At 44.4% G+C, this 18,809-nt stretch overlaps 1 long non-coding RNA gene across 1 annotated transcript in view; it reads left to right on the top strand.

Annotated features, from left to right (window-relative positions):
- LOC309373629 overlaps positions 1-17,940 on the top strand; it is an 87,414-nt gene extending 69,474 nt beyond the window's left edge. Inside the window, exon 3 of the long non-coding RNA XR_014170109.1 lies at positions 17,489-17,940. This is a non-coding gene — a long non-coding RNA (uncharacterized lncRNA). The remainder of the gene's footprint in view (positions 1-17,488) is intronic.
- Positions 17,941-18,809: the final 869 nt, after the last annotated feature.

Here is an 18,809-nt window from a genome sequence, read left to right as displayed (position 1 = left end):
TGGGCCATGTCCTGTTTATTCTATTGCTATGCATTCTGGAAAGGCACAGCACCATGGTTGATCTGTTTCTTTGGGGCAGCAGAAAGACAGGTCAAGATGGAGGATGGAGACATAGACAAGATGGAGGTGATGTTGACAGGAAATGGCCATGGTTTGGAGGGAATCAGCCTGCCTGTGGTTGTTGTCTCTGATTAGCCTGTGGGTTCTTCTTGATGGAGAAGCAGGCTGGAGTTGTTGACAGAAGTACCTTCAACTATAGTTTACTCATTAGGAGGTTTTTTGACTCATCAGGAAGCATTTCCATTTTTCCGGGCAAGCGAGAACTTGTTATGTTGATCCATACTTCTGTAACTTCCAGACTTGACTACTGAAATGGGCTTCACTTGGAGCTGCCCTTGAATACTACTCTGAAGCTTGAGCTGATGCAGAATGCTTCTGACCTTCTGGCAGGTGCTACAAGGACCATCACTCCAATCTCTTCTGGACTGATTGGAGATCTTGTCTAAAATGTTTGAAAAGCACCAGCTGGGTGAATGCTGCCTCACAGCTTCCCAAGGCCACACATTTGACACCTAGCTCTAACAACTTCATCGTCATCTGGCTATGTTCAGTACTGCAGGGTTTTTTTAAGGACTTTTGCATATTAATAACCTGCTTGCTTACTGCCAATGCTTCAGTGTGAAATTCCTTTTGGGGCACCAGCCTGCTAATATAAGGCAGCAGAGATTCTTGAAAAGCATATCTCAGGCAGAAATATGTTTCAGAAATTATAAATACTCCCCCCACCCTCTCGTCTCTTTTAATTTAATGCTCCATTAGTTACTTCCCAGCTGCTTATATTACTTTCTATTCCTCCACATCCTCCTGCAGTTTAATATTTCATCCCGCTGAAGCCTGAAGTTCTGCAAAACCTTTAGTCCAGTGCAGTTCCATTGATACCAAGGAGATAACTGCAGAGCAGACAGTTGGAGAGTCCCAGGCATAAAGCTGTCCTTTCCCCAATTACCAGCCTCTTCAGACAGAGTCCCTAATTACTGCACGTCATCCTAATACTTAAAAACCATTGGGATATATTTGCCAGTGCCGTTTTAATAAGCTGCATCGCGTAACCTCCCAAGAGGAGCACACGAACAGCTTGTTATAAAGATAATTCATGGAAATTATCTTCTTTTTTTCAAAGTTTCTTAATTATATGCTTGCCAAATCGCAGCCCTTTAGTAAAGTGTGCTTCATCCTTGGCAGCCTGATTCTTTAAAGGTGTGTGTATAGCCCCCACGGTCTCCTGAAAATTTGCTTTCCCTTTTGTCTTTATTTATTATATGTATCAAAGGTGGACTGGGGTACCGATACCTCCATAGGCATGCTGGTGTTGGTGTCAGTTGCCTGTTATACTAGGAACAAACAGGGTAAGACTTGAGACTGGGCTGAGGCTTCCAAGCCAGAATGTAACAGAAGCTGCTTGGCCTTGAATATCATTGGAAATCCATTCCTAGTGGTGGAGATGGTGTCAGCAAAGATGAATGAAGACTGACACATGTTCTAAAATGTAGAGCAAAGGTGGGGGAACCTCCAGCTCATGGGCAGACCGACTGTTGTTGGTTTCCATCTATCTTGAGAGGCAATGGAGTGTGCCTCTGGGGGTGAAGTCAGACCACTGTGTTAGCAGCACCGAAGTGACTTCCCTGGGGGGCATGCCTGGGCAATGTGCATGGAGGTCCTGGGCTGCCCAGATGAAGACTCCCCCTCTCAGCCTCACTGATGTGGTCCAAGGGAAAGCAGAGCAATATGTTTGGCACCAGCTTGGCTGCAGGAGTTGCCGGAAAGAGGCGTACAACCAACCAACCGTCTTAGGGACTCTGCTCTGGTTTCTGTAGTGTTTACTCCTTAGCCTTGGTTTCTACCAAAGACATCCTTCAAGGCAGCAGAGGTTTCAGATCAGAGGTTTTCTTCTCCTAGGTGGGCTACCTTCCCAGGTTGGTGAGCCCCATCTGCCCCTCACTTCCCTCTACAGCATGTGCAGAAACAGCCTCCTTGGCCATTGGGCCCGCCATTGTTCTCATCTACTCAGTCCGCCAAACCTGTCTCACTGAGAGTTTGAGACCCATCAGCTACCCTCACCTGGCCATTCCCAGGGTGTGGCTGCTCTCGCATGCAGACAGGTAAGAGCTGAGTGCAGGGTGGGGACCAATGGTGGACAATGTATCTGGTGAAGTACAACATGTCTCCCCCCCCCGCCAGAGGTACTACCCCTTCTCTAACACACAGAGAGAGATCTTCACATGACATCAAACGTAGGAAAGTTTGACCGCAAATGAAGGCTTAGGGCATTCTTCCGATTCTGACTTTGTATTCAAAAAGTGCTTCAAAGAGCACATTGTTGTGTCACAATGGAAGAGCTCACAACACCCGCCCACTACATTATGAAGCCTGGCTTTCCATGTCACCTATCTGTGGATACTGTGGGAATGTTCAGGGTGGCAGGAGAGGATATATTGTTGATTAATATCCTTCCTAACTTGCGCGAGCAAGTTTCTTTACTTAGCAGAGTTTACATTCCCCTTTTTACATGCACAGCAGATAGCTGGTTGCAGGCTTGTGTAAGCCTCTCACTATTATACAATTCAAGATTGAATTGTACATTCCTGGTTAATTCCCATGAGCCCCTCTTAAAAGAATAAAGACCATAATCTTATTCAAAGTGAATAAAAGAAGTTTACTTACATCAGTTCACAGTTGGATCCCTGAAGGCAGACATAGTTACAAATATGTACATGTGGATCTAGCCCATATGGGGGTATAATCCCACTGGCTTTGCTAGCTAAAAGCTAGAAGAGCAGTCCTAGCTAAAAGCTGGTCAAATGACGAAGGAAGTGAAAAAGAGGGAGAGTGCTGTGTGACTCGTCCTTTTGTTACCTGGACAGGTTAGGTCACGCCCACCTTTCATCACATGCAAAAGGAAGGATGCTCCGGCCTGGAGGAACAGGAAGTTTCGACTGGCTGGACCAAACATTCCCTCGCACGTCTTCTCTAGCATTACGAAGAATGCTGTACTTGACTGCCTCTCATGGATCACATCCCACAGATATGAAAGTGAACGATTACCTTCATTCGCAGGTGGCAAATTGGAGTGCCGATTTCAGTTCTTTTCAGAGGACTGTATGTGAGAAGTCAAACTAGTTCATCCGATTCAGGTGTAGGGGTGCTTTTCAACTTTTCCCGCTTTTATACTTTATGTGTGCCTGTCAGGGTAGCAATAGAGGCCTTTCTCCCCCCCCCCTCCAAAACTATAGCTATAGCATGTTTCAGCTGCCACCATGCTTGCCAGCAACCAGTATATCTTTGAAATCATTCCAGAGGCATGCTGAAAGTGGGTTGGAGGTCTTATTTTAATTTTACACGTGGGAGGTTGAGTGGGAGAGAGGAGGCGCTTTGTTGGCATCTCTCTGAAGGAAAACAAAGAAAGGAACAAACGACCATCACAGTTCAAGTAAGTGCCTCTCTCCTATACAACTTGTCTGAATGAACCTGTTGACTTCCCCACCCCCTGATTACAACCTCCCCAAAAAACCCAGCATAATAAACCCAATATTTAAAAATAATTTGTATTTTACAATATCTAAAGGCTGCCATGCAATAGTGGTCCCCCCCCCCTTTAATCTGACAGTGTTGGATGTTTGGCATCTGACGATATTTAGTAATTGGCTGTATTTGATTGTTGGCATGGAGCGCTGTTTCATACGCGTCAGCATTTGACAGATGAAATGCAGTGATGTTCAGTGTTTGACGCCTTGTGAAGTGTCATATTTGATGCCTGCCAAAACAATCGTAGAATCACAACTTTGGGAGATACCTCAGGGGCCATCTAGTTGAATCTCTGCCGATACAGAGAATCTGCTGTTACACTATGGCCTCTGTTTTAAAATCTCTGATGTAGGAGAGTCCACCACAATCGGAGGCAGTCTGCTCCTCTGCTGGACAGCGCATAACATCAGGAAGTCCTCCCTAAAGTATAGAATGAAATCTGTTTTCTCATAATTTAAACTCTCCTGCCCTCTGGAACAACACAAAACAAATCTGCTCTAATGTCTATGTGACACTGCTTCAGATTTCTGGAGATGTGGCTCTCAAATCACCACTTAATCATTTCATCTCCAAGTTAAACATAGCCAGCTCCTTCAACCTTTCCTCCTAGGACTTGGTCTCCAGGTTTCTCGCCTTCTTTGCTGCCTCAACTCAAGTACCTAATTACTCAAACATAAGGCTAAGGCTGCATTCAGATGGCACTTTGTTTCCCTGATGTTTTCTTACCTGATAACTCCTGCATTTTATGCAATAGTTCCCATGACATAAAAGTTCCCATGACATAAAAGAAAGAAAAAAATCGATTTGCAACCCTGTAACTTCATAACATTGCAGGAATTTTGTGCTGTAATTTCATGTGATGAAATTTTAGGTGGTATTCTGACATACAGTTCATTTCCGCCATTTAAAATTTAGGGTGAGAAGGCAGTATATCCATCAAAAATCCCCAGTTCCGTAGCAGAAGGGGAACTGTAGTGTGAAAGGAACACTGGAAACTGGGACGGAAGCACAAGCATTATACACAGTAAAACTAACACAATAAACACAACACCTGAATGCAGCCTAAAGCACTCCCATTCAAACTCTGAGGCAAAATTAATGTCTAAAATGTGAATTGAAATGCCATATTCAGAGAGAGTCTAGTAGTTTAATTCTGTGTTTTTCAGCTGCATTAATGTGCATTTTTAAATTAACGTCATCAAGTGTAACTGTCAACTGTTATAAAATGTTTTAACGGTCTGTTGACTGTTAATAAAGTAAGAAAGAGTGCAGGGCAAAAGAGACAGGGCCTTTTCAGTGATGGTCCCATGACTTTAGAATGCCCTCTCTAGATTGGTATAGACAGCTCCTTCTTTGATGATTTTTCAATGGATCTTGAGGACTATTATTCCAAACTGCTTTTCATTGGTGTTATTTCACTACTCTTCTGCTCTGGTCTTATAGTGTACTATTTTTGCTGTCTGCTTTTACACTTGTTTTATTATGGTCTGTTGATACTCTTTTAATCTGCTACTGTGGTGATATTTTTAGATGCGCAGTTGTGTTTTATTTATTTTTGCTATTGTTTTCTTATTCGTAATGTTACAGATATGTTTGAGAGCTTCCTTGAGGGAGTGAAAACTTTGAAAGGCAGCCTATAAATACCGATGGTAGTAGTAATTATAGTAAACAATATTGTAAATAATAATGACAAAACATGCTGTTGACTAGTGATGACTTGCATGGGGAAATATGATACAGTCCTTCAAGCTAAGATTTTTGCAGGGCAATGGAGTAAGTTCACATTTATATCTTGGGCTAAAATGGCTGTGTTCCTTAGACTGTAGTGATGACCTGCCTATGTCAATAAACCAACACAGAGCAAACCGCAAATAGAACTGTCATGCACTCCCCACTTCCCTGAACTGTGAGTCATTCCAGGGGCAGCACTTAAGCTTTTGTGGGAGGTTAGCAGCCACATCCAACAATGTAGATTCCTGCTAGTGAAGGGGTTAAGGCCATAGAGCTGTGTTGTTGATAGGCAAGCCCACACCATAGAAATGTATTTGATAGAGGGGGCTCTGTGTAAGGTCATTTCCCTTCCTGTCCTGTGGGGGAAGGAACATATAGTATTTCCTGTTCCTTTCTCTTCCTCCTTTTCTCTTTGGCCAGCAGTGGGAGCAGACGTATATCCAATTGCTCCAGCCCAGGCATATGCACAGCTGTCAACGTTTTCCCTTTTTAAAGAGAAATTCCCTTATTCTGAATAGGATTCCTCGCAAGAATAGGGGAAAGTTGACACCTATGGGCATATGCATGAGCTTTCTTATACAGTTGTACCTCAGAAGTCAAATGGAATCCGTTCTGGAAGTCCATTTGATTTCAAAACATTTGGAAACCAAAGCACAGCTTCTGATTGGCTGCAGGAAGCTCCATTGGAGGTTCAGCTTCTAAAAATAGTCCGCAAACCAGAACAATCACTTCCGGGTTTGCGGCGTTCGGGAGACAAAACATTTGAGAACTAAGCTGTTCGAAAACTAAGGTAGTACTGTACTGTAAATATAACTATTTTGCCTGTGATTAGTGCAAGACTATGAATGAGTAAGTAAAACATATTTTAAACTTACTTCTCAATCTGTTGTCTGTTTCTTTGTTAAGCGGAGTCAGAAAAGGGGGAACCAGCTGGCTTTGCAGCTGGACATAAAAGAATGCTTCACAGCCTCATTCCTGTGCTTTCAGTTTTTCTGCTTAAGGGCAGTAAACAAATTTAATAAATAAAAATAAAATAATTAGGCCCACGGGCTGCAGAGGCCTCCAACTGTAGCAGCCCATTGTATCCCCACCAAGCATTTATGGTTTCAAAGCAACCACAGCTGCCTTGAAGCATGCCTTTCTGATGAAAATCTCAGCATGGTAATGAATGATCTCCTCCGCTTGTTCCTCATGTTACAGGGCCGAATCCACAATAGAAATCCAAGCACTCACGTCATTCAGGCATACTAGTAACACAAAAAAGCTTCTACTGTGGTGAGCCAGCATAAGGATTGTGAAGGGTGTTAGAAAAGGGTCCCCTCCCACTCTTAAATGCATCCTGCCAGCTATTGATATAAGCAGCAAACAGGCATGTGTCAAGACACAGGAAGAGTCTTCTAGCAATCCCGTAGGATGCTTCATAAATCAATAAGGGCTTGAACAACTTGGGGCATCTTTGCTGGTCTCTGACACTCCCCTTCTGGATTTAGGCAGAACAACCAAGGAAACATGCGCATGGGGATTGTTAAGTTGTGGGTGAACATGTCAGATGACACAGCGATTCTTCAAACAGCTCTTGTTTATTCACAGGCCAGAACAGAACTGAAGGGTTCAGCCAGCCTGCTTATATAGAGCTCCACTACAACGCAACTGTAACCATTTTCTGTAACTATCCAATCGCTGAACATCACTTTCAATCCCCTATTTGCATATGGGGACCTGAGTGAAAACTATCTACAGTATCTCCCTGCTGGCCCAGGGTGAGAACTTCAGTACATAACAGGGATAGTTTGTAAGCAAGCACCATATGCAACACTGAAGAAGAGGAGAAGAAGAGTTTGGATTTGATATCCCGCTTTATCACTACCCGAAGGAGTCTCAAAGCGGCTAACATTCTCCTTTCCCTTCCTCCCCCACAACAAACACTCTGTGAGGTGAGTGGGGCTGAGATACTTCAAAGATGTGTGACTGGCCCAAGGTCACCCAGCAGCTGCATGTAGAGGGGCAGAGACGTGAACCCAGTTCCCCAGATTACGAGTCTACCGCTCTTAACCACTACACCACGCTGGCTCTCTGAGCATCGTTGCTGATCCCTGGACATCAGCCTTCACTTCCAGTTTCCCAGCTTTGTGGACCTCGAGCCCACATGAGATAATCTCAACTCTGATCTCAAAATGGAAAGGTTAAAAAAAACCCAACAACTCAATAAGTACACAGGGGCAGACAGACACTCCTGCAAAACAGAAAATAACTGAGACAGACTTCCAGGCTGTACCCATTTCAACCAAATACAGCTGAAAACTCTCATCTCAGTTTGCATTTCTTAGTACAGAAAATATTGATCTTTCCTATTCTGATTAGTTCAGGACTGTTCTGGAATATGTCTTTCTTTGTGAAAGAAGCAAGCAGAGGGACGTGATGTTTTGGTTATTTCAGCTGGGAAACTGAGCACAGCTGGTTCTGTTATCTTTCTGTCAAGGTCATGCTGACTTATAATAGTAAGACCAGGAGGAGTCTGGGTCCCACACACTTATTTACTTACTTTCTCTTTCTGTCTCCTTTGTTCTGGTGTTCTTTTCTGTATGCTTAGTTTAGTCTTATTATAAGTTCTTGTAAGTTTTATTGTAAGTGCTGCAACTGGATTTTTATGGTCTGTGCCAATCCTGAATGTTCTGGATTCGTGACCATTATGCTTACTGTATTTTTTGCTCTATAAGACGCACCAGACCACAAGACGCACCTAGTTTTCAGAGGAGGAAAACAAGAAAAATAATAATTCTGAATCTCAGAAGCCAGAACAGCAAGAGGGATCGCTGCGCAGTGAAAGCAGCAATCCCTCTTGCTGTTCTGGCTTCTGGGATAGCCGCACAGCCTGCATTTGCTCAATGAGACGCACACACATTTCCCCTTACTTTTTAGGAGGGAAAAAGTGAGGCTTATAGATCAAAAAATACGGCATATTGCCTTCAGTATTAGTAAAGCTCTGCTGGATGAAGTACAATTGCCTCTGGTCTATTTTATTTTTTTTAACTCTGCTACGTGTTTAAGTTTTTTCCTGCTCCCCCAGCCATGCATGACAGTCCCTGTCCAGTAGCGGACAGTGAGTTTGGTGTGGCTGAGTTCGCCTGACCTCCTTATTGCTGAGTCGCCAGGAGGGAGAGGGGCAAGGTGGGAGGGGGGCTCCGCTATCACAGCTGCATTGTGGTGATCTCACTCACCACCTCACCCCTCTCCCTCCTGGTAAACAGAAGTTACTCAGCCACCTGGAGGTCAGGTAAGCACAGCCATTCCCCTGTGCCATTGGCTACTGTCCTTGCCTCCTTGAATCGCAGCCAACTTTCCCCATGGCCTCTTTGCCCCCTTTCTTCAGCTGGAGGGGTGCCACCTCCTCCAAACTCTGATAGTTATCTTTTAGAGAGGTTCCTAGACGGGGAGGATCCTGTTTCCTGCCAAAGAATTATCAGCCAGCCATAGTGGACGATCAGCTCACAACCCACCTGACAAAGGAATAGCCTGCCAACGGTTGCAACTGATACACGGCCCTTTTCAAGGGAGTCAGTCTAAGCACTCAGTTGATAACTACACACTTAATGACTTGCCGCTGAATAGGGCTGCCAATTCTGCACCTTCACAAGTGTGAGCTCAAGTAGTGGAATGCGAAGGGAGAAAGGTCTGCTCAATGATTTCCCCCTCTGGCTGTTTTTCAGTTAAAAATTGCTTCCCTAGGTAATTTTCTCTCACTTGGAAAAACATGCACCCCTAGTAGTGGGGAGGGAAAGATTCATTCAACCGCATGTTACATGTGAGGCTAGGAGAAATGTTGCAGTCCTGAAGTATTGAATATGCTAATAATAATAATAATAATAATAATAATGATTATTATTATTATTATTTATACCCCGCTCATCTTGCTGGGTTTCCCCAGCCACTCTGGGCGGCTTCCAACTGAATATTAAAAACAATACAGCATCAGGCATTAAAAACTTCCCTAAATAGGGCCGCCTTCAGTTGTCTTTTAAAAGTAAAATTGTTTATTGCCTTGACATCTGCTGGGAGGGCATTCTACAGGGCAGGCGCCACTACCGAGAAGGCCCTGTAACCTCACTTCTCGCAGTGAGGGAACCGCCGGAAGGCCCTCGGCGCTGGACCTCAGTGTCTGGGCTGGATGATGGGGTGGAGACGCTCCTTCGGGTATACAGGACCGAGGCCGTTTAGGGCTTTAAAGGTCAACACCAACACTTTGAATTGTGCTCGGAAACATACTGGGAGCCAGGGAGCCAATGAAGATCTTTCAGGACTGGTGTTATATGGTCTCGGTGGCCACTCCCAGTCACCAGTCTAGCTGCCGCATTCTGGATTAATTGCAGTTTCCGAGTCACCTTCATATGTGAACTAGTGCCAAGTATTTCTCACTCTGATATCCAGAGAACAATTACTCAAAGCTAGTTCATTATAGGCAGCCCAAGACATGGTCAGCCTATCTCAGTCAACCATATTCTCCCCCTGCCTCTTTGAAGGATGGAAACACAGGGTTAATTAAACCCTTTGCTTTCAAAACGCTTGTGATCAAAATTATGAGCGCTATGCTTTTCCTACTAGAGTCAATACTATGGAGCACTCCCAGGAAGCAAACTCTGCTGGAGCTTATTTGAATAGATGAAGAACATGAGAGTAACTAGTTGCAGAGAGTAGATTAGAAAGCTGCTGTTGCCATGGATATGCCAGGATTCTCTTTACAAATTCCTTGCAGCTAAAGAGCACTACATTATGCAGATACACCCAGGATCATGGGCTCTGTGCCTCCAGAGACCAGTTGCTGCGGAACACGAGTGGGAAAAGGCTGCTGCGCTTAGGGCCAGAGTAAGACCTTCAAAGGCCCCGGGGCACTAAAAATATTATGGTGTCCCCTCCATAAAAACAATACTAAACTGTAATTTTTTTTTCAAAATGACACAAAATTTACATACATGTCTGCCATGTGCATCATATGATAGGATTTGATTTCCTTGTGCTATTTTGATCTATATTAGTAGTGTTGTAGGTTTGTGGGAGGCCCAGATTCCCCTAAATTCCTGGGTTCTGGACCCTCCTCATAATTCCTGGATTTAGTAAAAGTTAGAACCAATCAAGGTTTGATTAAACTTTGCCATGGAAACCCCCTGGATTTAGTTGTGCTAAAGAGCCAAGCTGGCTTGGCAGAGCTGGATGGATGGGCATTGTTGTTGTTGTTGAGTTGTTTAGTTGTGTCCAACTCTTCACGACCCCATGGACCAGAGCACGCCAGACACTCCTGTCTTCCACTGCCTCCCACAGTTTGGGCAAACTCATGCTGGTAGCTTCGAGAACACTGTCCAACCATCTCGTCCTCTGTCGTCCCCTTCTCCTTGTTCCCTCCATCTTTCCCAACATCAGGGTCTTTTCCAGGGAGTCTTCTCTTCTCATGAGGTGACCAAAGTATTGGAGCCTCAGCATCAGGATCTGTCCTTCCAGTGAGCACTCAGGGCTGTTTTCCTTCAGAATGGAGAGGTTTAATCTTCTTGCAGTCCATGGGACTCTCAACAGTAGACAAAGGCTGGTGATGGCTCATCCAAGAAGCCATCAGGGATCAAAGGGGAGTTGTGCCCCTTCTTTGATGGGTGCTAGTGGACAGAGGCGAATGCAAGGTCTAGGACTTCAGCTTTGAACGCCGTAGGCTTGCGGAGATCCTTGGAGTTGGTTGGCAGCGAGAAGGAGAAGAAGGGGCAGAAGTCCAAGTGATCTGGGGAGGACAAGCTGGAACAAAGAGACACAGAGCATGGCTTTTTGCTGTTCTTTTGAATCCAGTGCTGCCCTTAAGGGGGAAACCAGACCCTCATAGGATGTGAATGCTCTGCAATCCCCCCATCTAGGTTGTGGTTGTGTATATATGTGTAAATATCATAAAGACACCACAGTCTTTGCCATGCCTCATTTCCAACAGGAAACATGGACCCTGGGTAATCGCCGGCAGCCTCTGGAATCTCACACCTCTCAGAGACAGGGGTAGCCTAGGGCTTGCCGATCAGAAGGTCGGCGGTTTGAATCCCCGTGACGGGGTGAGCTCCCGTTGCTCGGTCCCTGCTCCTGCCAACCTAGCAGTTCGAAAGCATGTCAAAGTGCAAGTAGATCAATAGGTACCGCTCTGGTGGGAAGGTAAACAGCGTTTCTGTGCGCTGCTCTGGTTTGTCAGAAGCGGCTTAGTCATGCTGGCCACATGACCCGGATGCTGTCTGCAGTCAAATGTCAGCTCCCTCGGCCAGTAAAGCGAGATGAGCGCGCAACCCCAGAGTCGTCTGCGACTGGACCTAACAGTCAGGGGTCCCTTTACCTTTTACCCAAGTTTTTGGATTGGCAGGAGTCTCTCCTTAAGACAGCACCACTGGCAGAAGTTCACGTGATGAGATGAGATGAGAGCTGCAACCCCAGAGTCGTCCGCAACTGGACCTAATGGTCAGGGGTCCCTTTACCTTTACCTTTTAAGGAACTTTCCATTGTGTAACAGGGTCCCTAAAAGAAGGTGTTGGCGCAGGTTCCACAAATCTAGGTGGCTCAAGAGTTTGATAATGATGATGAAAAGGACATATCAGAAAGTCTGAGGGATGAAAAATTTCTAAGAGACTGTAGTAAGAATGACCCGTGTGCTTGAAAGGTAATGAAGCAAGAAGAGATTTGCTAATCTGTGGTTTAAATGGGGCAAGAGCACAACTTCCTTCATCATGCATGGAATACCCTGGGAAATAGGGAACTGAGTGCAACTTGGATAGTTTGACTAATGCACAAAATATTTGTGCTTGGTGTAGCATACATTATTATCATTAATTTCATTTCTACGCTACTTTATATTTTAAAGGGGAAAAAAATCTCAAAACTGTTTACAACACATTAAGACATCGAAGCAATCCAGAATAAAGTCAAATAAAAATATGCATTCAAAGCAACGTAATTAACATGAAACATTATCTTAAAGATTTTAAAATAAAACATTACAAAGGAGTCAACGCCGCAAAGTTAACAGAAAAAAACCCCTTAAACATTTCAAAACAAAACATTACTTAAGGAAGTCAAATATAAGTTTCACATTTAAACTATCAAAATTAAGAAGAGAATAAAATGCTGTTTTGAGCATGAAACGTATCTGCTGCTGTTGCTGCCAGTTCTGCCAATGGTGGTTCATGTGGAAGCTCAGGCTCAGTGACCTGGGTCTGCACTAAGAGATGGCCAAGATGGTCTCTGGCCTCTTCAGCAACCTCAACTTTTGTAGCTGGAATCAGTCAGGATCTTGCCTTGCCAGGCCAAGTGGGGAAAGACCTGCAAGGCAGGGAGCAGGTCTCCCAGGACCATAGCTGTCAACCGTCCCTTATTTGGCGGGAAACTCCCTTATCCCAGCGGCGTGTCCCGCTGCTGTCCCTTATTGATGATGTCCCTTAAATTTCCCGGTTTCAAAGGAAGCAGCTCCTCTCCCTCCCTCCCTCCCTCCCTGCCGGCCAGTGAGGAGGGAGGCTCCAACTGTGTTCTTGGCTGCCTACCCCGCCCCCCTCCAGCCTCCTCTCACCAGCCTCGGCCCCCGGGAGTCCCTTCCCGCCAGGACTGAAGAGCCTTGAGAGGAGAGTGAGGGCAACCATAGAGAAAGCAGTTCAGAGAGAGGAGGAGGAGGTGGAGGCGCGGGCAGGTGTTCCAAGGGCTAACCATACCATAGAGGGGGAAAGCGGAGGAAGGACCGCAAACACTTCTCCCATAGATTTGTAGTGGAAGACTAGAATAGATGGTCTGATCTGTGGGTTTACTTTGGGCGCTATTCCCCCCCCCTCCATCTTCCTCTCGCCCTGCCTGATGGAACTGAGAGCGGCAGATGGAGCACGAGAGAAAAGATACAGAACTGCAGCAGCATCTTCGTAGTTTGGACTTTGTTTTGCGCGGAAAGTGGTTGCTGCTTGTAGTTATTTAATTGCAGTGTTTAATCAGCTGGTGTCTTGAGCAGCAACTTCTGGAAACGAAGGGCTAAAAACCAGCACTGCTCTCCAAAATTATCTGGTCCCTTTTAACTTCGTATTCTAGCTGGTTGACTAAAATCCCTTATTTTGGCTGCTGATTCCTTATTTTCGAGGCTGCCGGTCCCTTATTTTCAAATCTGTAAGTTAACAGCTATGCCCAGGACTCATGGCCAAGCTGGGAGAACAAATAGGTTGCCTTCCAAATCTGTAGACTCCAACTCCCATCGTTCCTTTTTTTTGGTATAATTTTTATTTTATTTTAAAAAGTATAAACATACAACAAAAAACAGTTCCAAATCCAAATATCGAGATTACCCTGAATCTCCTGACTTTCCCCCATCCCTTCCGTGGGTCCTAGAGATATTATTTACAACTGCATATCAATACTTATCCAAATTTTTAATCCTTCTATATTATCCATATTTTTCATTACTTTACAAGTGTGAGTAAGATTCTGCTAATGTTTTAACCTGCTTACAGCAAGTAAATTACAAACTTTTCCCATTCCTTATTAAAGTTCTTGTCTTCATGATTTCTGAGCTTCCCAGTTAATTTTGCCATTTCGGCATAGTCCATCAACTTGGTTTTCCAGTCTTCTCTGGTCGGGGTTCCTTCCATTTCTGGGCTAGTAGCATCTGTGCGGCTGTTGTCACATACATGAACAATATTTTCTGGTCCTTTGGTATCTTGGTACCTATAATTCTTAGTAAAAAATCCCAACAACTTCTGGTTTTTTAACAAAAGTTTTTTAAAACATTTTTTTTTCTATTCCATTATATATCATCTCCTAGAATTTTTTACTTTACACGTCCACCACATGTGATAAAAGGTACCATCTTTTTCTTTACATCTTTACATTTCCAGCAGATATTTGAACTTGTTCTGTACCTTTTTGCTAATGTGACAGGTCTCAAATACCACCTATACACAGTGCCAGATCTATGTATAAGCTAAATAAGCTATAGCTTAGGGCCCCACTCTCTTGGGGACCCCAAAAAAATTTAAAGGAAAAAACAACTGGATGTACATTTCCAAAATATAAGATAAAAAGCAAATAAAATAAAACCTACATACAGCAACAGTGTTTTGTGTTGTGTAGGCTCCTATGATGTAAGTAATGGGCCCCACCTGCTAGCCTGCTCCCGAAAATATCACTGATTTGCTCATTTCTATATATAGGGTGCCTACATTCTTCATGGACTGGTTGCATGGCAACATGTGCAAATGGCTTTAGATACCTGTTAGGTCCATAAATTATGATATAGCATATAGTCAACACAAAAAACAGTGCCAATTTGTTGTTGACAAAGGACAGCTGATGGATCCAAAAGCTAACAGATTATGTGGAGTTAGATAGTTTATCAGAAAAAAATAAAGAACAAACCAAAACAGGAATTTATCTCAAAATGGGAAGTCTTCAAAGTTTGTTTGAAAAACAATTACAGTAGTTTAAACTCTGTTGCAGCATTTGTATGACTTTAGTAGTAGATTTAAGAAAGATATGAAACTTAAGATAAATCAATAATTAGTTAATTTAAGATAAAAATGTGCATTAGCAACAAATAATAGATAATTGAAATAAGGAATGGGCGGGAGGTCGGGTCTATAAGGACCGCTTTTTGCTTTATTGATTTGTAATTAATATTGTCTTTATCACTGTTTTGTTTGTATTTTTGTTTTGTTTTTTCCTTTTTGGGTGTATCAATAAAAAAAGAAACAAAACAAAAAACAAAACAAAGGACAGCTGGACATATAAAGGGCCCCATTACCTTCAGTAGCATAGGGCCTCATCAAACCTAAATAAGGCCCTGCCTATACATAATTTTCTAGACAGCATCTTAAAAAGCAGAGACATCACCTTGCCAACAAAGGTCCGTATATTTAAAGCTATGGTTTTCCCAGTAGTGATGTATGGAAGTGAGAGCTGGACCATAAAGAAGGCTGATCGCCAAAGAATTGATGCTTTTGAATTATGGTGCTGGACATGGACTGCAAGAAGATCAAACCTATCCATTCTGAAGGAAATCAGCCCTGAGTGCTCACTGGAAGGACAGATCCTGAAGCTGAGGTTCCAATACTTTGGCCACCTCATGAGAAGAGAAGATTCCCTGGAAAAGACCCTGATTCTGGGAAAGATGGAGGGCACAAGGAGAAGGGGACGACAGAGGACAAGATGGTGGGACAGTGTTCTCGAAGCTACCAGCATGAGTTCGCCCAAACTGCGGGAGGCAGTGGAAGACAGAAGTGCCTGGCGTGCTCTGGTCCATGGGGTCATGAAGAGTCAGACACGACTAAATGACTAAACAACAACAACAACAACATATATAATTTTCATATAATTTTCTTTCAGTGAACAACAGTTCTGTTTTCCACAGCTCCCATCATTTGTGACCATTGACCATGCTGGGAGTTATCGTCTGCAGCATCTGGAAAGCAACATTTTGGTTATGCCTGGACAGAGAATGCCAAAAAGGGTCGTGTCAGAAGCAAGCGCAATAGCTGATCAGGCACTTTGTTCGTTCCACATGCGAAGGCTGCTGAGTGGGGCAGGATGGGGAGAACCCGATGATGACACTCTTCAAATACCCAAAGGACAGTCAAAACATCTTGCTCTCTTCTGCCCAGGCGACTCTTGGACTGGGTCTCAGGGGCTTGGGGTACAAGGGTACATGAGATGAACATGAGAAGTTCTTTAAGAGCATTTTTTGAACCGCTGCGGTTGCATACAAGAATACTTGTGGCCAAGGGATGGAAAGATCACGAGGCTCCAAAAATAACAGATTGGCAAATCAAATTACAGGAATTGGTGGAAATGGCTCAATTGACTAGCAAACTCAGAGGAAACTCAAAGCAAAAATTGGTGGGAAAATGGGATGGTTATAGAAGATATGTTCAAAAATACAATAATAGTTTTGGCTCCGTGCTAGCGTTCGAGTGATAAAAGGAGGTGGACAACAATTAAGGATTTATTATGTTTTCAGAAGGTATTGGAAAGTTTATATAGAAAGGTTTATTGTTTTGTGTACATTCGATTGTAAGATAAAATATATGCAAAGGGACTTGTCAGGAAGTCAAAGTTGAAGAAAAGATTTTGTAAGATAAAAGGGGGGAAATATTTACTTTCATTATTATCATTATGTGTGTGTGTGTACATATGTGTGTTTTTGTATGGAATCTTTGGGAGGAAATAAGACGGTAAATAACAAATAACAAACTAAATATTGATGTATGTAATTTTTATTTCTCAATTATATTTAGCGGTAGTATGGTTGTAATTTTTTTGTAACATAAGATCATTCAATAAAAAACATTTAATTTTTTTAAAAAAAGAGCATTTTTTGACAATCAAACTACCGTAGTTCCACAGGATGGGCAGGCACTTCCTCACTGGAGGTATTTAAGCAGAGGCTGGGCTGCCATCTGTTGGGGATGCTCTGCCCCAGGAGGTCTTGCATTGAGCCCTGGGGGTTTAAGCTAAGCCTCTGGAGCTGTGCTGGGACCTGCCAGCGTCCAATAAGCCCAAGTTCTGTTTCGCTGGTGTTTTTTCATTTTTAAAAATCTTGTTGTTTGATGTGACATACAAACATCTTGCAAACCTGCCATGCGTTTTACCTCGAGACTTGATTGATCTGATTCCCTTCCAATAAGCTCCGAAGGGGCACCGGCAACTTGGCGCTGTGCATTATTGTAATGAGCACTTTAAACTAAGCCTTCACCATCTGCTGCGCTTCTCTGCAAAGAGGGTCTAATTTGCAGTTAAAAGAGGGAAAAGGGGAGAAACAAAGACGTCAACGTGCTCCTCCACAGCGGCATATTCTTCCTTGCATTTGTTGTATTATATCTAAAGTGTGAACAAAGAAAGAGTTGGGCGATTGCAAAAATAAAATAAAATAGTGTTTCACGCTCCTCACTTCACCAAAGTGGTAAAAAGTTTCAGGGACAGCTTTTGGGTGGTTAAATTCCTTTGTGAGGAGGAAATGCTGGAGAATTGTATATTTTCACATATACAAATCGAGCAGTGGAGAACCACCTGTCTGGGAAGCAGCATCCAGTCTGAAAAACTTGCAGGTGATGTGAGATTTCTCTTCTTCTCATTGTTACTGGCTGAATTGTATTCAATTAAGGTGGTTTCCGGGACGTGGTTGGCGCTGTGGGTTAAACCACAGAGCCTAGGACAGGGGTCTGCAACCCGCGGCTCCGGAGCCGCATGTGGCTCTTTTACACCTTTGCCGTGGCTCCGGGGCGGATATTAGCGAGGGGAGGAGGCGCATTGTGCGCCCCGACACTCCCCACTGTGGCGGGCGCTGTACTGGCTGTGACGTCACATGGGGGCGGTGCGTGCGTTAGTCACGCACCGTCCCGACGTCACCTTCCCGCCCGCTGTCAGATCGCGGCTCCGGAGATATATTTGTTTTAAATGTCGCAATGGTTTTGTGGCTCCCAGTTTCTTTCTTCTTCGGAAATGGGTCCAAGTGGCTCTTTTTGTCTTAAAGGTTGCAGACCCCTGGCCTAGGACTTGCCAATCAGAAGGTTGGCGGTTTGAATCCCTGTGACGGGGTGAGCTCTCGTTGCTCGGTCCCTGCTCCTGCCAACCTAGCAGTTTGAAAGCATGCCAGTGCAAGTAGATAAATAGGTACCACTCCGGTGGGAAGGTAAACAGCGTTTCCATGTGCTGCTCTGGTTCGCCAGAAGTGGCTTAGTCATGCGGGCCACATGACCCGGAAGCTGTACACCGGCTCCCTCGGCCAATAAAGCGAGATGAGTGCCGCAACCCCGGAGTCGGTCACGACTGGACCTAATGGTCAGGGGTCCCTTTACCCTTTACCTTTAAGGTGGTTTCCATGCAAGCTTCCCACCTCTAGAACTGACAAAAGGTGTTCCTTAGGCATCCAGACCTCCTGCAGCGAGGACCTTTTGATCTCCCCCCAATCACATTCCTCTTCCCATCTTCATCACTTTCCATGTGCTGAAAAGGGAGCTTGGAGGTGCAAACACAAAGCCTAGGGTTCTCTGGTTGGAGGCAGGAGAATACTGATTAGAACTCAGGTCAACGGAAAATTGAGGTGATATCACAGCAAGATCATTGAATTCCAGTGCTTTCTAGCTAGAGATAGGGGAGAAGGTTGATTCCATTTGCATGTGTAATTGAACCTACATAATTCACACCAATGGGGGACGCGGGTGGCGCTGTGGGTTAAACCACAGAGCCTAGGGCTTGCCGATCAGAAGGTCGGCGGTTCGAATCCCCGCGACGGGGTGAGCTCTCGTTGCTCGGTCCCAGCTCCTGCCAACCTAGCATTTCAAAAGCACATCAAAGTGCAAGTAGATGAATAGGTACCGCTCCGGTGGGAAGGTAAACGGCATTTCCGTGCCCTGCTCTGGTTTGCCAGAAGCGGCTTAGTCATGCTGGCCACATGACCTGGAAGCTGTAGCCGGCTCCCTCAGCCAATAGAGAGAGATGAGCGCCGCAACCCCAGAGTCGGTCAC

Source organism: Podarcis melisellensis (genome assembly GCF_964234715.1).
Source record: "Podarcis melisellensis genome assembly, chromosome: 7".
NCBI classification, from domain to species: domain Eukaryota; kingdom Metazoa; phylum Chordata; class Lepidosauria; order Squamata; family Lacertidae; genus Podarcis; species Podarcis melisellensis.
This window is presented reverse-complemented; position numbering and strand designations above follow the sequence as displayed.